Below are 19,170 nucleotides of genomic sequence, written 5' to 3' on the forward strand. Positions count from 1 at the left end.
GCTGCATCTTTCGACTTCACCAGTGGGCCAGGCAGCAACTGCCCTACCGAGATGCCTAAGTTTTTTGTGATATCGTTACAGCTCCTGATAATGTTCCTGGCACCAACATGGTCGTCTATGGCAGTGAACGGCAACACGATCATCGGCGGTAGCGTTACATCGGCGACGTCTACATTTGTTTTCGAGATTACAAGCTCGTCATCGCTTCAGTGCTCCACGTGGAACGGACTAAATTACATGCTCCCGACGGCGCTGATTGAAATCAGTCTTTCACCTTCAACCACCACCATGGATTCAGCGCCACTTGAAAGAAAAGCGGCTGCATCTTTCGACTTCACCAGTGGGCCAGGCAGCAACTGCCCAACCAAGATGCCTAAGCTTTTTGTGATATCGTTACAGCTCCTGATAATGTTCCTGGCACCAACATCTTCCTCTATGGCAGTGAACGGCAACACGATCATCGGCGGCAACGTTACATCGGCGACGTCTACATTTGTTTTCGAGATTACAAGCTCGTCATCGCTTCAGTGCTCCACGTGGAACGGACTAAATTACATGCTCCCGACGGCGCTGATTGAAATCAGTCTTTCGCCTTCAACCACCACCATGGATTCAGCGCCACTTGAAAGAAAAGCGCCTGCATCTTTCGACTTCACCAGTGGGCCAGGCAGCAACTGCCCAACCAAGATGCCTAAGTTTTTTGTGATATCGTTACAGCTCCTGATAATGTTCTTGGCACCAACATGTTTGCCTAAGTTTTTTGTGATATCGTTACAGCTCCTGATAATGTTCTTGGCACCAACATGTTCCTCTATGGCAGTGAACGGCAACACGATCATCGGCGGCAACGTTACATCGGCGACGTCTACATCTGTTTTCGAGATTACAAGCTCGTCATCGCTTCAGTGCTTTACGTGGAACGGACTAAATCACATGCTCCCGACGGCGCTGATTGAAATCGGTCTTTCGCCTTCAACCACCACCATGGATTCAGTGCCACTTGAAAGCAAAGCGGCTGCATCTTTCGACTTCACCAGTGGGCCAGGCAGCAACTGCCCAACCGAGATGCCTAAGTTTTTTGTGATATCGTTACAGGTTAGTGATTTCAAATACCTTGCTATAAAAAGCAACAATTTGTGCCTATTCTTGCTGCCTGGCCCCAAGGCTTGTTTTGAGTTGTACATAGAATGTCTCAGCATTTTCAGTGTTTCTGTTTCTACGTATGTTGAAAGTGTTAGTTACAGTCTGCTTTTGCTCCTTGGCGGGGACATTGAATCTAACCCCGGGCCCATGACGAAACCCCAAGAAGAACAACTTAATAAAGTGCTTGAAATCGTTCAGACGCTACAGACAGGTCAGAACAATATCCTCCAGGAAGTTCGAGATTCAAAACTAAAGCAGAGTACGACCGAGGAATCAGTGAATGCCCTCATAACACGCGTTAATCGGGTGGAAAACGAAATTTCGAAGTTAAAAGAGTCCGGGGTTACAATAAGTACGACTTCTGATCCGCAACTAACATCCGCCGTTAACGAGATATCTCAGCTCAGGGCGCGCTGCGATGACGCAGAGAGCAGAGCCCGTAGGTCAAATCTTATCTTTTTTGGTATTCCTGATAAGGACAAAGAAACATGGGCACAATCTGAAAAGGGGGTTATTGATGTGTGTCTCGAAAGATTAGGGTTCGAACTTGCATCCATCGAAAGAGCGCACCGTTTAGGAAGGTTTAGTCAGCAAAAACATCGGCCAATCATAGTAAAATTGTTCTCCTCCAAAGATGAGGAGATGGTGCTTTCTAACGCGCACAAAATCAGGGGAACACACCTTTCTGTGAGTGAAGACTTTATACCATCCATGCGTCTTGCTCGAAGAAAACTACTCCAATTTGCAAAGCCTCAAGGACTATCTTTCAAGCTGCGTTTCGATAAACTAGTTATGGGAAATAAATGCTACATATATACATTTAGCACAGACTCTGTGAACGAGTTAAACTTCCGTGAGCCTTATCAAATCTCAGCTGAACAGGGAGCTGGAATTTCAGACCAAGCATTACCTCTTCCAATGGTTAGTTCACCTGGTAGTAACCCCAGAATTTCCACTCCTGCATCCGTTTTGCCATAACAATCAGAGAGGAGTTACAGAGCCAATAATGATATCTGTGTGAATAATATTTCTGTTATTTTTACTAACATTAGAAGCGTTATGCATAAACGCCAGGATTTATCGTCAATTGTCGACTCGTCTAACGCGGACATTATTGTTCTCACCGAGACCTGGTTGTCAAGTAAAATATGCAATAGTGAAATATTAAGCTGTCAGAAACGTTTTAATATGTACCGTCATGACAGGTACGAAAGAAACGGTGGCGGTGTGTTAATTGCGGTAGCTGATAACATACAAACATTTCACATCAACATCGCTTCTGAGCTGGAGATAGTATGGGTGGGTCTAAATATAAGAAACAAGAAATATATTTTCGGGGTGTGTTATCGTCCCCCAAATGCAAGTGCCACTTTTGTCCCAAAGATTCATGATGCGATCAGTGCAGTCATAGCTCGTTTTCCAAGTGCATCCTTGATACTGTTTGGTGATTTGAACTATCCTTCCATAGATTGGTCAGATGTGCGTACTTCCGTTAATCACTTTTCCTCAAAGTGCAATGAGTTTGTAAACAAGTCTCTAGATTTTAATTTTTCACAGATTGTTGCGCAACCTAAACGTGTTACAGCAACAACCGCATCTTTGTTAGACCTCAATTTAACAACATCACCCGATCTTATCTCCTAACTAATTCATATGCCCGGTCTTAGCGGCCATTCTTTATTGCATTTCATGTTAGATATCCCTAAATGTTCCAACCCAAAGCAAATTAAGAAAATATATAATTATGCGAGAGCGGAATTTGAATCTATAAATAACGAATTACGCCTCTTTCTAGATAAATATACACATGGCTTTGAGGAGCGCTCTGTTGAAAATAACTGGAATCTATTCAAAAGAAAGGTTGCGTCACTTATGAGTGCTCGTGTGCCCCTTCGAAGCATATCCCTATCACCCCAGTCACCATGGTATAGTATGAATTTAAAGAGGTTGTGAAATAAAAAGAAAGGCTATTTCGTTCTGCTGAAATGTCGAACGATGATCGACGCCGGGCAGTATATCATCTTGCTGCCGCGGAGTACAAAAAAGCAGTGGAGGAGGCGAAAGCCACTTTTTTTCAACAGTACACTACCATTCATGCTAATTAATAATCCCAGGCAATTTCGGAAAGTTATTAGCCCCAGTCACAGTCAGGACGTAACGCTCAGGGATAATGACGGAGTTGAAGTTCAAGGTGATTTGTGCTTTTTTGTATTGAATGATGAGTTTGCTAAATCCTTTTCACTACCTATTACCTCTGACCATCCGGTTCTCCCAGTTTGTGAAGTATCTGCAAATGAATCCAGTCATTGTTGATTGCGAGGATATTGCGAATATTATTGAAACCCTAAAAATGTCAACTTCAGCAGGCATCGATAATATTATTACTAAGTTTTTGAAAAATACTAAAATGTATTCAAGCATCATCTTATCAAAACCGTTTACCCAATCACTTGAACAACAGATACTAGCTAGAGACTGGAAAGTGGGGAGGGTGATTCCTCTCCACAAAGGCGGTGATAAACATAATCCTCTGGAATTTCCGTCCTATCTACTTAACAAGCATCCCATGTAAAATACTTGAGCACGTGATATATTCCAATCTTATTAACTTTCTGGACTCGAACTCTTTTTTTCACCCAGCACAGCATGGTTTTCGAAAATTCTATTCATGTGAAACACAACTCCTAACTTTTACCCATGACCTTCACGTCGTTCTCGACCGGGGCTCCAGGACAGATTGCATATTCCTTGACTTCTCCAAAGCCTTAGATAAAGTACCCCATGTACTCCTTCTCTATAAACTTCGTAACTTAAACATAGATAACAACATACTCAATTGGATAGAATCGTTTTTAACAAATCGTAGTCAATTTGTTTGCGCCAACGGAACTAACTCATCATTATCAAGTGTTAACTCTGGTGTTCCTCAAGGTTCTGTGCTCGGTCCACTACTATTTCTTATTTATATTAACTATCTTCCTATGCATGTTTCCTCTTCCATCAGCTTGTACGCTGACGACTGTGTCATTTATAAAGAAATTATTAACGATTCTGACATTTCTGTTCTTCAAACTGATATAAACAACGTCACGCACTGGTGCTCAGAATGGCACATGGAGCTCAACACATCTAAATGTAGATCTATGAGAGTGTCCATTCATAATAACACTTGTCCATCCTACAACATTATTAACTCCCCCCTACTTTCTGTTACTTCCTATAAATATCTTGGTGTGCATCTAACCAATTACCTTTCCTGGAATTTACGTGTCGAATATGTCACTAATAGCGCTAATCGCTTACTAGGTTACCTCAAAAGAAACCTTTCGCTTACTCCTGTTTCATTAAAGCTTCTAATCTATAAGACTTTAGTCCGTACTAAACTGCAATATGCAGCCTCTATCTGGGACCCCGGTATCACCCTTTCATCCGCTGTTGAGTCCATACAAAATCGTTCCACTCGTTTCGTCCTCTCGAACTATCATCGCACATCTAGCGTCACATCTATGAAAGCATCCCTTTCCTTGCCTAACATCTCTCTTCGCAGGAAAATATCCCGGCTTTGTCTTTTTCAGAAGATTTTTCACTCTAATCCAACACTTTGTTAAACATTATTCTTAGAGCCATCTTACATTTCGCTACGAACTAATCACCATCTAAAAGTGGGCGTCCCCTAGTGTAACACCTCATCTTTCAATGCCTCCTTTCTCCCTCAGACCTCAATAGATTGGAATCCCCTTCCTGCACCCATAGTCTCGACACTGTAACACAACACTGTAATATTTAACAAAGCCCCAGGTAGAATAAATTGTGAAAGGGTATGTACTATGAAGAAAGATACAGGGAAATACGAAGAACGGAGCTCGTTGGTTTGGGTAAGTGTTGTGTAGCCAGGATACCGGTCAGCGAAGGTTGAGCAAACGTAATAGGTGCAGGGGTACGATGATTCATATCTGGCTCTGCTATGCCTCGACCTTCGGCGGAGTTTTGACTCGGAGCGCCTTCGCGCTGGAGGCCCCTTCGCGCAGGCGCTGTCTCAGGTCGTGACTGTATATTCGCGTGAGCGACGCTCGCACACTCGAACGCAGCCACGAGCTGAGATAGCGGCGGCTTGAACCGGTCCCCGGCGCCATGGCGCGCAGGGTCAAAAGCGCTGGCACACCGAGTGCTTTTGAAAGCATATCAGAGATGGACACGAATCCTCGTACTCCTGCAGTTACTCCGCATGCGCAACCCTCGGTGGCCCATCGCCAAGCTGTGCAGCATGTATTAAAAGCCACGCGCTCCGTTATTCGTATTTGAATGTATCTTGAGTGTACGCAGGGCAGGTAATTGCTAATTCATTGCGCAGCGTAAAAGCGCTAAGCGCTTTGTGATGTTTGTCCTTCCTTAACGTGTCCATCGCTCAGCGATCTTATCATATTCTATAGATGCAGTTAATTGGGATTACACTGGTGGAAAGCCCTAGTTCAATGTTTTTATTCACCGTTCCGCCATTGGATGTTATTCGACGATCTCCTTTTTTCTAAACCACATGTCGATTTCTCGCTCGGCGCTCTTGATTGAGTCGCTTCCATGAACTAGGTTCCGCTCCATATCGAGGCTTAAATCGCCTCTGATCGTGGCAGGCGGTGTCTTCAGCGGACTGGAGAACCCGATCATGGCCCGGCCGAGTTTCACAGCTTTCTCCCTTCCCAGACCATGGGAACGACGGGACCGGAGCTCATGAACTCGATGAGCGCTTTGAAGAAAGGCTGGTCTTTGGTAGCATCGTAGTGCACCTTGAAGAGCTCCATGCTGGGGCGCACGAATTTCATGGCGACCAGCTTGAAGCCACGCCTCTCATATCTCCTAATGATTTCGCCGACGAGACCCCGCTTCACGGCGTCCGGTTTCACCATAATGAAGTTGCGTTCGACGAGAGCCCTCTCGATGTTTTGTGCCTGAAATGTGTTTCGTCGGAAGAAAGGCAGCATCAGGCATAAATTGCGTTAATTCTCTAGTGCGTAGGCTCAAATATCGTGGCGTCACCGTACTATAGCCTTTAGAGGCTCACTATAGTGGACACATAATTCGTATTTTCATGGCGAGAACGTAATATACACGCCCTATGCATCCTACAAAACCTAAAATTACAACCCCGCGTGGCCTTTTTTTTGCCTTGAAAAGCGCGACCAAACCGCCGAGACGCACCTTTTCCAGGATGTCTAAGAAAACCGGCCTGCCGCGGGTATTCGTCGCGTCTTAAGGCGATAGCTTTAAGGCGATAGCCTTAAAGCTATCGCCTTAAAGCTGTCGCAGAAAAGCCGGCGTCGAGATCCGCGTCGGCGTCGGCGTTGGCGGGACCGGAAAATACCGATTGGTCGATAAACAAATCATTTGCTGAAAAAAAAAAAAAAAAAAGCATCTGAGGAGTTTTTGGCGGGGCGGGATCTAACCGACGACCCTTCGGTTGCGAGCCAGACGCTATCAACTGGGCAACGCAGAAACGCTTGCACGCCTTGGAATTGGGGGGGGGGGGGGGGGGGGGGGGGGCGGTCTACTTTTAATGGCGAAGCTTAAGCGACTTACTCCATTTCAATAAAAAAAAAATGCCACGCATGGTTATAATTACAAAATGTTTATGATTATGGTGAGCGGATAGATTAAGTTTGCTCCCGAAAATAGAGGATTTAAAAATTTACTTTAGTTCCACCTGAATATTTTTGGTTTTGAACTACTAGGCAGGCGGTTTTGCAGTATTTGTATGATCAAATATACGCTATGTTTTTGAAAATTGGCGTTTATGGCGCCTTCAGATGTAATTCATCTTTATATTGAAAGAATTAGTCGTGCATAATAGGAAAATATATCCGGACCGAAAGCGTAGCAGTACTGCCTGATTGATGGCGCCACTTACTTCATTTTCAAACAAAAACGGCACGTCGCTACTCGTTATACAAATATTTCCTCCCTGTTCAAACTTTGGAAAACAACTTTTCTAAATGCCTAGCATTTCTAGGGTCTCTTCGCGCTCCTCATTTTAAGGGCATAGTAAGAAGGTCACTGAATGGCGCCCTCACAGTTTCACGTGACACTGAAAAGGCACGCGACGTCTAGTACCACGTGAGGTTTCGATGTCACAGGACCTGACGTCACAATGTCACGCTATGGAGTTACCCAACCTGATGCTAAGTCATGGTGTTTGTAAATTTCACACGAAGTCATGGTGTCACTTGACGTTACAGAAGACCCATATTTCTAGGCATTATTAAAGCCTTTGGAATAATTTCAAAGTATTACGCGTCGATGACGGCATCGAGGTTGCATCTGCGGATGCAAAATACCGGAGAACTGTCCCTTTAAATGGTGTGCATGTAAGAGGCAGCGGCCCTGTAACCGAAAAGTGAGTTGTTCATTGCAACATTTCATTCAGGTAATGTGCGCTCAGCGTGACGCATGAGCTTTGGGTTGCGGGTCGTCAGCTGTTAAAATTTATTTTCCTATCGCGTGCTGGCTGATGAGCCATTTGCTGGTTTACGACAGAGACCTACTAGTAAAAACCTTCATTATTTCACATGATAAAAAAGCTTCATAGGTAGATTCCCGGCCAGTGGCGGACACGGCATCAATCTCTCGGAAGAATCAGAATTATAAAATAAATTAGGGTCTGTTTCGTAAAACAATGGTTAGATTTCATATTCCTCATCCCTGGTAAAGCATAGCTTCGTTAACGCAGCGGTGCAAAAAAAGACCTGAAAATTGGCTTCTGCCTGATTTGAATGAAGAAATGGTGGATTTGCATTTACATGCAAAAAAAGCTCCAGTGATAATATGAATTTTAAAATCTAGAGGAAGAAAAGCTAACGTGCCAGGAGCGAGCGTTCGGGCTCGCTCGAGACAGTGGGAGGGTGGATTCGAGGGAAGACATATCACGACCCACGCGGTCCGGCAGCCGAGGAAGCTACCGGATGGGCGTCAACAGGCCTGAAGAGACGTCGACCAGGCGCACCGTGGACCGCCACCTGGTCGGCGGTCCACGGTGTGCAACTGCATAATCCACGAAGCAAACGCTAACAGCAGCGGAGTGAACGGTGAGCGAACTAACCTATTAATGTGACCATACATGCCAATTATCAAATCGATCCTTTTATTTTATTCTTAAATATTAGCTTTTATTCTACCGACACCGGTTCCGGAATGTTGTGTCTTGCACTACTCATACCATCACAATTTGGCGTCTTCGATAGGACCGTATCTCTTTAACCACCTTCAGAGAGAAGAATCCAGGCGCGGTGTCGTGACAGAAATTAGTATGGATTTTGAAAAGATATTTGCCATTGGTGAAAACGCAGTGACGGAGCAGGCGAGCTGGTGCAAGTTTACCCTTTCTGTGACGGAGTGAGAAAATCTCGAATCAACCAAAGTAACGGATACAGGGAAAGAATTCAGTTAGATGAAATCTCAAACTCAGCTAATACGTCTTTTCAGTTAAACTCCTATGAACAATTTTAAAAGAAGGTCGTCACCAAGCAACACAAAAAATATGTTTTTTCTGTTTATTTTTTTTAACTTTGCAGCCACCATTGTGCACACTTATGACACACCATGACATTGCGTGGTAACTCTACCTTCGGAGAGAGCTCACACTTCTGTGAACCCCCAATTAACCAGAAACGAACTTGCTGGCCAAGCCCATTGATATGATGGGAAACTTCAACGATAACAAAACACACTTTAACCTCCATGCTGTTTGTCACCTTCTATACTGAAACATAACTTTCCACAAACTTCTGGCAGTAATTGACAAAAAAGGAAGAAAAGAGAAAAAATACACTTGCATGCACACAAGGCAAGAACTAAAAGAATTACCAGCGAAGGAACACCTTGGTGCTGTCAACAAGGTGCAGGGATGACTGGCTGATACTGTTTCTCATTAATTTAATTCTAATTTTTTCTCTTACAATTAGTTTAACATCATTGACCTCTTTATGTACTAGTTCTGCCTACGACCTCTACCGTGCAGTTGTTGCATTCCTGTACGTGGTTTGCTATTTCAGAATTGACCGCTTTGATTACTGTGTTCCATTTACGTGCTTTTTTCGTCTATGATTAAATCACTTGGAAGTTTGCCTCATATACTTAATTCAACACATTTCAGTCTGTGGTTTTTCTGACACACCTGTTGAAACTTAATATGTGAAAAGGGGCATCCCGACAAAGACGAAGAAGAAGCGGGACCCTGAGAAAAACGAATGCACCAGGTGTAAGATTGAGGCCTAGACATGAGCGGTCGATGCCGGACATTGCTATTGTAAATACCTGTACATAAACGCTGTTGACCTTATCAATCATCGACCAGTTAGCCGTTTTTACAACATGGTGCCAAACCTGACTGGACACATCAGCGAAAGGTCACCACAGCCTACGTACCGACAATTGACCAGAAAGACGAGCAAGATTTTAACCAATGCAACGGATGGCCAAGACAATATCACCCTCAACGATGTCGACATGAAGCACTTTCTGCGACAAAAATCTGCATTACGCACCGAGGCAACGACTCTCTTTGATCGTTTTGAGAATGCCTTGCCGTAAACAACGAGAGCCCGACAACTTAACGAGGTCATCAAGAGGTTAAAACGATACGAATGTCAACTACAGTACCTCAACGATGCCATCGAGCCATTCATACCCACAGAAGAACTTGAAGAAGAATTCACTTAACACCTACCCTTCTCTTTGGAATGGAGTAAGGTTGCCCAACTTGAAATCCTATTGAAAATTACAATTAGAGAGGATGAGCAGCGCGGAATAACAATAATATTTCATAAGGAGCCACGTGGCCAGAAAAAGGAGAAGAGAGAAATCTAAAAAAAATATCCATAGACATGCCATATTTCAACATGATTTCTCACATTGTAAAAGCTTGTGCAAAGATTTCTCAAATTGTAAACGTTTGTGCAAAGATTTCGTAGCAGTTAGAAAGCTCATAAAAATAAATGGGTACCTTGTGAGAAAGGAGTCGTGTATGAAATACCTTAAGCGCGTGGGTTAAGTGTATGGGGCAACCTTCCGGGTGTTAGAATGATAGACTCACTGCGCCTAGGAGGTGCGTACGTAATAATCAAAGCGCCCAACTCTGATATATAGCAACACATGTACAGGAATGCCAGAACTCCATGGCACAGCGGTAGGAGACAGAAGTAGTACCTAAGAAGGTCAACGATGTCAAAAAAGTTTTCAGAAAAACAATTAAAATTAAATAAATAGGCAACTGTAGAAGCCAGGCATTCATGTACCTTGCTGACAGTAGCAAGGCGCTCCTACGTTTGTAAGTCGTGTTTGGTTCCTGCCATTGTGTGGGCCCGAAACACCTGTGTCAAAATCCCCTCTGCAAATTCCACGAGTTATCTCTCTTATCCTGAAATTTCCCGGCTGTCGGAACTCACTTTGCCCCTACCACCGTTATCAGCCCCTCCGACTTTCTCCAAAGTCTCGCGGATAGCTACCAAAACAGCTAGTTAACCTGGAAAAGCAAGATTTTTAAGAAGAAAAAATTAGATAACCTTTGGAACGCGAAATAAGCGGAGCTTAGAGTTAATCTATACAAAAGGGGTTTAGGACTTTTCTGTAAAGGGCGTCTCAGTGTAGGAAGTTTGGGTGCGGTCTTTTCGGTGCACGGTCTTTTCGGTGCGGGAAATTTTAGGTGAACGTATTTTCCGGTGCACGGACTTTTCGGTGCATGGACATTTCGGTGCACGGACTTTTTCGGCACTGAACATTTCGGTGCGTGCACATTTCGGTGCACGGATTTTTCGGTGCACGGATATTTCAAGGCATAAACAATCAAAATAAGACTTTTTTTTTAAACTTTTTTCAAGCCCTTGTGGGCAGCTAAAAAAAGGGGCTTTCACAAAATAGAGTGAGAAATTATCCCGAAGTAATCGATTATTTTCAATGGGACTTCATTTCAAACTTTGAGTGGCAGAAATACACAAAAACGAATAAGAATTTCCCCACGTATAGATTTTTTACGGTTGTTGTCTGATCATTTACATTTTTATGAGTTTCACTAGCAGTTGTCTTTCTAACTTTGTAATTTTCAAATATATCGTTTTCTACACAATAATCGCGAATTCCACTGGTAGTTTTGGGGCGCGCCGGGATCAGTAGGCCAGGTCCGAGATGGAGCACGTGACTTGAACGGAGTCGCCCGGATTCCCCGTGGAACATGACCACGCCCCCGGAATCTGCGGATGCCTTGCCGTAATTCAACTTCCCGCGGTCTTGTATCTCGAAGCACATGTTTTCGAAATAGCGGCACTAAAACACGTGTTGAACGCGAGAGCGAAGTTAAGCATAACATGAAAGATGCGTGCCGATAAGGGATGCGCATCAGCGTAGCCCACTTGCATACTCATCGGCATACTCGTGAATGGTGTGCAAGTCTCAATGTCTGGCCTCCTCTTCGGAGGTCACAAATAGCAGTCGAACTGATATAGGACATACAAGCAATCCTCGTCGTCGCTGCTACTCGAGCCGCTGCCGCAGGAGGAGCTGACCGAGCAACTGGACGACCAACTGTCATCAAGCAGCAGCAGCAGTAAAGCAGGTGGCGATTCGGGAGCGGTCATTACGGATTCTTCCGAAGCGAGATGCCCGGCGAGAAAGGAAGTCACGTGTGCGTGCCGATGACTGGCCAGGCCGGCATCCGATCGAATCCGCCGAAATCGGCGGAGCGACTTTTCTCGAATCCGGATCGATATCTGGAGTGGGAGCTGATCCAAAATGACGAGTGCAACATGTCCGCCTCGATCCCGATCACCCAGTGAAATAGGCACGCTCCAAAAAGGTCGATCTCGGCGAGCTTCGAAACGACCAGTTGAATTGGCCATAAGTTTGGAATCGACCTCATTTCCAGTCGCTAACAAGTAAGAACCCCTCGCAAAGAAAGCAAGCGTGTTTTCTGCAGCTTTCAAAGGCTGAAGCAGAGCTCTGTCCGATCTACGTCGTCTTTGGACCGGTCATACTTCTCAATTTTAAATCTCTTTGAACAGATTTGTATGCGCTGTCGACCCCATCGGACTCTCCAGACAAGTTGAAAACAAAAGTAACTTGGCGGACAAACGAAAAGCTTGGCCAATAATGAAAGAACAATTTTATTTCGATCTCTACCCGAGGCAACCCAACAAATTGCCTCGGGGCTGGTTGCCATCTCAGACGAACATTCCCGTACCGCAGACTGCCCAATGGACATACAGGTTTATTTTCTGAAAGTTTGCATTCGAGTATCTTTCGATACATTGGGTCTCGCCGAGTTTACCGGGTACCCCATACGGACATGAAAAATACTTTTATATATGATTTATATAGTGACAGAATTTTGTGCAAGCTTCACTGGTGTTGCTTTTTAGAGAATTAACTCTAGAGAACCCTATTTAAATATGCTTTCATCGAACTACTGGCACCAACCGTTTGGTGAGTAATTCTGTTTTCTTAATGTAAACGCTTGATCATTGCCTTCTTCTCAACTCCAGCCATGGTTTCTGGTTCACGCTCATAATGATAGTAAAAAAAAACATATACGTTTTGGTGCTACTTCGTAGTTCTTAAATTTCTCTGGCCACAAACAGAAAAAAAACAAAAAAAGTGAGCCGAGCACGTGGCTTTAAATTTTGAGAGTTGCTATCATTAGAGAGGTCGCAAGCTGTTCAAAAAAAAAAAAAATAAAACACAGTTACACATCTAAAACTTCAAGTGTAATTTTAGAATACTTCAAGGCCCATATTTACACAGGAACGTCGGTGCGCAGAAAAGACCGTGCACAGAAACGTCTGTACACCAAATCGCCTTGCACCGAAAAGTACATGCACCAAAATGCCCAGCTCCGAAACGTCCTACGTGGAAATGTCTGGACCCTAAACAAAACAGAAATATATGAAAGACGTTTACAGTTCTCTGTAATGCCGAAGTAGAACTCAGCTCTTGATGAGGAGCAGGGGAGGAAGGGCATGCCCGTGTGACGTCACCAGGGTGACGTCACTCATGACCCTCAGACCCTTCTTACGCCACGTGTGACGTCTTTATGAAAAACGTCACATAATGCAACGCCCGGTTACGCAGACGGCGACGCCGCTCAAGCCGGAAGTGGGTTAAGCGGCGTACAGAATTTGGACCCTTGTGAGCGTCGTACAGAATTTTGGACCCTTCTGAAGGCGCCCACTTGTTATCTACTGTTCACGACATCACGGCGAAACCTCCAGAAAATGACAGGCCGCGATGCATCGTTTTCTGCGTTTGATATGTTACTGAGGGCGGGTCCTAATCTTGCAAGCGAGATTAAACTTTCAACCATTGTGGGCCACTTTCATCGCAACACTATGAAACTGTTACTGTCAATAAAAGAGGGAGGATTCGTTGTGGCATCTCAGAACATTCACCTCGAAAAGGCGGAGGTGGCCTTGGGAAAAACTTCAACCGCCTGCCTGACTTCAAATCGAAACTTGTCAAGGCCAAGCTCTACAACTGTGCCACAGGCTGGATTTAAACCAACTACGAAAACAAATCATCGCACCCAAAGGCAACCAATTGGACGTTTTTTTTCACGGTCAAGACCCACAAGGAAGATTGTCCTTTTTGCGTAATTGTGACCGAGAAGGGATCTCGGCAGGGTGAAATGTCGCGGTACCTTCTGCGTCATCTGTCTTCCAACTGGATGACCCATCCTTGATTTCCAACTCAGAAGTAATGATTCAATACCTGAAAGACGACTCAACCCAAACACGATATGAGTTCTCCCTAGATGTTGAAGACTTATTTCATTCAATACCACGCAGAGAATTGTTTGACACCGTCAGCGAATGCCTCGACTCCAATCCAGCCCTAGGTTTTCAAAACACCTGTGGCACACTAGTTGCGTCTTTCCTAGAGCTTTCGAAGTTTTATTTGTGCTCGACGTTTGTCACTTTTTCAGGAGAAACTTACATACAGAAAAAAAGGAATATGCATCGGGTCATGCGTAGCTCCCATTTTGTGTGACATTTTTCTTTCAAAGTGTGACAGGGGCATATCCCAGGGTTTGACGTCCTATCCAGTCGCACGCATATTCAGATACGTTGACGACTATCTTCTGCTCAAGACAAAATACCTGACGCAAACGCCATCACCATCATCAAGAACATATTTCTAGCTCAGGCCCAAGGATTGAACTTCACCCACGAGACTCCGACTAACAACAACCTCCAGTTTCTTGATACGCGACTCGCCTTTCAAAATGACCACGTCTGTTGGATGTATTCACCTAGATCCAAAAAACGAATACTCCAATATGAATCTGCACACTCAAAACTAGTCAAAAGGAGCATTGTGTCTAGTTGTTTGAGCGCTGCCCTGAAAAAGTCTTGCATTCATTCAGCAAGGGAAAGCTTTCACGCGCAACTAGACGGTGGTTCTGATAAAGAAGGATGTTTCGTTGTCATTCCTAAGTCACTCTACCTCGAGAAAGCAGGGAAGGCCATAGAGAAAAACTTTAACCAGTTGCATGATTTCAAAACCAAAAGAGTGAAGGCAAAGGCGCTTCAACTGTGCCACAGGCTTGAGCTGGAGCAATTGAGGAAGACAATTACTACTACAAAAAAGGACCATTTGGATATGTTTTTCACAGCAAAAACACACAAAGGCGAATGTCCTTTTCGAGTTGTGGTCAATGGGAAAGGGTCTTGGCAGGGTTTAATGTCACGGATCCTCTTAAGCCATTTGTCGAATCTCCAGCTGAATGACCCATTCCTAATGACAAACTCAGAGGAACTTATTAAGTATCTGCAACTAAATGCAATGACAGTGCGCTTTGGCTTCTCACTTAATGTGGAGGATCTATTTTACTCAGTACCACACATCAAATTATTTGCAGCAGTAAACGAATGTATTGAAGCCAATGGAACTATTTCCTTTCAAAACAAGTGCGGCATTCCGGTAGAGTTCTTCTTAGAACTTTTAAAGTCCTACCCTTCTGCTACAGTCGTCACATTTGAAGGTACTTCTTTCCTACAAAAGAAAGGTATATGTATAGGTTCCTGTGTGGCACCTATATTATGTGATATTTACTTGTCCCAATGTGATCGGGCAATAGACAGTACACTTTCTAACAGCCATTTATCTCATATTTTTCGATATGTTGATGATTACCTCGTTCTCCTTCGACATCGCCCAAGTGAGAATGAGACGCAAATATTCAACATCATTCAATCTAAATTTTTAGAAAATGACCAAGGTCTCAAGTTCACCCAAGAGTCACCAGTGAACTCCGTACTCCAATTTTTAGATCTAAGACTGGTGTTCTTCGACAACCACGCTTGCTGAATGTATTCTCCTTGATCGCTTCAATATTCGCTTCAAACTAGGGAAGGTTTAGCCCATTGCATACAACAAGGAGTTTATGGTAGATTTACTACCCCACCCTCCGGAGGCCAGCGCGAGGCACAGACTGGAGACTAGCGTCGCGTCCGTGTTCCCTGGGATTCGGGTTATCACCGATTGAACACCAGTCCTTGCCGAATGCTGACATGTTATGTATGACTTTTACACTAGCATGTGATAAGTAACTTAGGGAATCCAGCACTATTCCCTCGCTTTTTAGGTGGTGGTCACTCTGCATGAGAAGTCACTGAATAAAAATACATGGTAAAAATAATTGAGGAAGCGCTTTTTTCCTCAGGTTTATATTTTAAGTAATGACGATATAAAGTCATAACGGTATTCGTTTTATGTACTTCATTGTGGAACAAGTGTTGAGAAAGTCCTCTAGTATTTTATTGATATTACGACACCGGGTAATAGGCGGCTATATTTTCAGGATAATTTCGTGTTTACTATCGGATACAAAATACATAAAATTTTGTTTACACCAAAAGCCCTTGGTGTTTTTAAAGTAATATTTTGTTCCGTACTTTCTTCCAAAACCTGTTAACGCGGTCTAATGGTCGATACAATAATAACAGATAAGGGGCTGGTTTAAATTTAACTTACTCTTTCCGCTAAGAGGGCAGCCGCCTCGACGTTCACGGAAAAGATGAATCTGTAAAAAAGAAGTTCAGGTGCATTGGTTGTTGAAAGTATATTAAACACGTCCGAGAGCAACACTCCGCGGCCGACGCAGACAAAATGAAATCGCCTGTATTAGACATTTATTGAAGTGAAAAGCGGGTGCGAAGCACTTCGTGGTTTTTTTTAACGAGCAACATTTGTATACGGATTGAGCAACACATTTCCACGAAATTGAGTGCGAACATTGTTAGTTGACGCTCCATGACACCGTGACGTTACGCAATACTGTTACGTCAGTTGATTCCATGGTGTTACATGACACCGTGCGACATGTTTTAGTATGAAGTCACGTGATATCGTGACATTCGATAACCTTCCCATAGTATGCCAATGTGAGGCCACGTGTTACACCTTGATGTCTCGTGCCATTGTGAGGGCATGCGGTAAAACCAACATGAGCAAAAATAAGTCTGTGAATAGTTCTAACTTCCAATATAAATGAATCGCTATTATACAGAAAACAGACTCAATGCGTCTTGCGGGGGACAGCTATACACAAAACTCTGCTATGTCAAGCCTCGGTGGCGGCACTTTGGGTCCACTTCCCCTCTGAGGCTGACGGCAGAAGTCGCCATGTGCAACGGGCATTCCAGAGTTGTTTTGAAAAACACACTCAAACCTGCCTTCTCGTAAACCGCAGCGAATACGGCGGTACCAAAAAAGCCGGTAAAGGTGCAAAGATCAGTTTTCGAGAGTTTTATGCGTGCTCGGTTCGTCCCGAACGTGGATAGGTGGCGAAAAAATATAAACCTCGACACCGTCGGACAATGGGTGCTATTGCGGGATGGATTTTAGCTTGAACTCACGGATCATTGCGGTCCGCAGGTTTATGTGGTTTGTTTTGACATGTACACAGGAAAACCGTCAATTTGACCGTACCCCCTGCTTACCATGCTCAGTGTGCCTTCAGGTTCAAATGACCGTGTGATCGTTCAAGTTGTCGTCTGCTCTAAAACTTGGTCAAGTTCTAGTCTGCTCGTTTAAGCGGCAACGGCCAGAGACCAAAAGTTACGGTAAGACGTATCTGCACTAAGTTCAGGCCTTAATGTACTTCTAAGTTTGGGTGTTGTTTGAGGTACGCAGGCTCTGTGTAAGCAATAGATAGAGGGAGACGTTGATCATAGTTAGCAGTGGCCATCACCGATCTGCAGTGCCTGAATCCCTTGGCCCGATTCTGCTTCCGATTTTCAGTATCGACGTCGAGCATCGCACTTACCGTTCACGCTTTTGCAGCGCGAGTGACGTCGCGACTGAAAGTAGCAAGCTGCGCATTATCATGTAAAGGAGGCTTTATCCTCCTTTCTGCTGCATCCACGCGGAAGGAATCGCCGCACATCACAATATTTACACAAGTTTGGCAGTGTAACGAGCCATGTTAATTTCGCTGAGGCTACTAAAGCAGAAAGGCATCACTAGAAGGACGTGGTGTCAACCATTCCAACGCAAAAAGTAACACGGGAGACAGAGACCGACTCCGACATCGCATTCTATCGGTTTGTTGACGCTGGCAGCGGCACTTCTTGCCCACAAGCAGTCGCGTATGCGCGGCTCCGGTGGTTTGCCTCTAAGGGCGCTTTGGTTTGTTTGCAGACGTGAGTTGGTGTATATACGCTTCGCAGACTGTAAATAATTTATCTATTGGTTCTGGAACAAAGCTGCTTCGCGATCTTTCCCAAAACTCTGCTGGAGAGGAATGTAGACAGTCCTACAATATCCTAGGTGATAAAGCGAAAGCATCAGAGAGTGGAATCAACTTGATTATACCATTACTAAGAGCACCACCATCACAACATTTCAAATTCGATTAGAAGATTTCTTGGTCAGAGATTTAATAATTAAATCTTCTTCGATTGCCGTCTAGTAGCTTTGACTTTGTCTTCCGTTTTTATGTATATCGAATATGGCTATATACCTATTAAAAGACCGTCTATGGGAACTAACAAGATTTCTGGTATGTTTTGACGTACCCTTCAAAAATGTTTGAGGCGCTTGATATGCTCCCCGAAGTTTAATACGAGGACTGGCATACACTTTAATAATAACTAACAGGTGTAAGAGACCCGTAAATTATATGAGAGGCCTGTGGGATAAAATTAACTTTTGGGCTAGTTGGGTAAACATCTTACTTACAAAAACGCAAAGGGCAAGGTCCATGCAAAGATACGAAGAGGACAAGCGCTTACTGCCATCTGATAGTTTAATACATGATAAGGTAAAGTGGAAAATTGAAGAATTAATAATAAATAAAAATTCTAAATGCATTTGCACAAAAAAAGAATCAAACATTATTGAAAATCTAACCAAGATATAAACTAGAAATATAAATTGAAAAAGGAGAGCGGTCAAATTATAAAACCAGTCTGATTATTCAAAAAAGCTTGAGGTGCTTTGTCTCTTTGTCTGACAGTGATATTAATGTTCAGCTAATGCATGTGTCTCCTTTCTCTACTATGGTTTTTGCATCAAAAATTTCTCAGGATGTATTGCTCCCAAAGCGATTGAAGAGTTTTGTTTGATTAAATAGACGAGTTCGTTTACTGTCTTTGACATGAATGGCTAGGTGTCTTGATGGTGAAGAATGTAGGGAAGGATCGTGCTATATTAGCCGTACATTAACGGAGCCCCAAGATTGACCAAAGTATTTTTTGTTTCGTTACTTTTTATGTAATTTTATTGTTATGTTCGGTTTGAGAGTAAACACAAATCTTCTAGATGAACAGGCTTGGCACGCTGTCCCCGGACGACTGTTGATGGGTTTGTAACCGAAGCCACCAATATCGAGCGCGCACTCACGGCCCGAGCAAGCCATTACCACCCACTCGCCGGCACGCCTAGTGGTACAGCCACCGCAGCTTCCCTACTGGACTTGAATACCAGCGGTGTCGACAGCCTTCGGGAGATCGTCCGGGACATCAGCCGGGAAGAGTCCGCGAGATCCTACCT

The 19,170-nt window shown here is 43.9% G+C and overlaps 1 pseudogene; it reads right to left on the reverse strand.

Annotated features, from left to right (window-relative positions):
* Positions 1-5,646: 5,646 nt before the first annotated feature.
* LOC115331102 overlaps positions 5,647-19,170 on the reverse strand; it is a 65,567-nt pseudogene continuing 52,043 nt past the window's right edge.

This window comes from Ixodes scapularis, unplaced genomic scaffold (assembly GCF_016920785.2).
Source record: "Ixodes scapularis isolate PalLabHiFi unplaced genomic scaffold, ASM1692078v2 PGA_scaffold4__175_contigs__length_147842914, whole genome shotgun sequence".
Taxonomy (NCBI): Eukaryota; Metazoa; Arthropoda; class Arachnida; order Ixodida; family Ixodidae; genus Ixodes; species Ixodes scapularis.